General features: G+C 39.4%; 1 non-coding gene across 1 annotated transcript; it reads left to right on the forward strand.

Moving 5' to 3' along the window:
* The first annotated feature begins 353 nt into the window (after nucleotides 1–353).
* Nucleotides 354–457, forward strand: LOC112794030 (small nucleolar RNA R71). The gene has a single exon (XR_003198712.1). It is a non-coding gene; the product is annotated as a small nucleolar RNA R71 (small nucleolar RNA).

The following is a 457-nucleotide window of genomic DNA, read 5'->3' on the forward strand; positions in this document are numbered from 1 at the left end:
GATCATAAGCTTCTTCAGAAGCTACCTCTCTAGTACTGTTGGATGCATGTTGCAATCCGTTCAGATTTTGAGAGATTATGTTGACCTGTTGAGTCAACATTTTGTTCTGAGCCAATATGGCATTCAGAGCATCAATTTCAAGAACTCCTTTCTTCTGAGGTATCTCATTATTCACGGAATTCCTCTCAGAGGTATACATGAACTGGTTGTTGGCAACCATGTCAATGAGTTCTTGAGCCTCTTCAGGCGTTTTCTTCAGGTGAATAGATCCACCTGTAGAATGGTCCAGTGACATTTTCGAAAATTCAGAGAGACCATAATAGAATATATCTAATAAGGTCCATTCTGAAAACATGTCAGATGGACATCTTTTGGTTAACTGCTTGTATCTTTCCCAAGCTTCATAGAGGGATTCACCATCTTTTTGTTTGAAGGTTTGAACATCCACTCTCAGCTT

The sequence above is a fragment of the Arachis hypogaea genome, chromosome 3 (genome assembly GCF_003086295.3).
Source record: "Arachis hypogaea cultivar Tifrunner chromosome 3, arahy.Tifrunner.gnm2.J5K5, whole genome shotgun sequence".
NCBI lineage: Eukaryota > Viridiplantae > Streptophyta > Magnoliopsida > Fabales > Fabaceae > Arachis > Arachis hypogaea.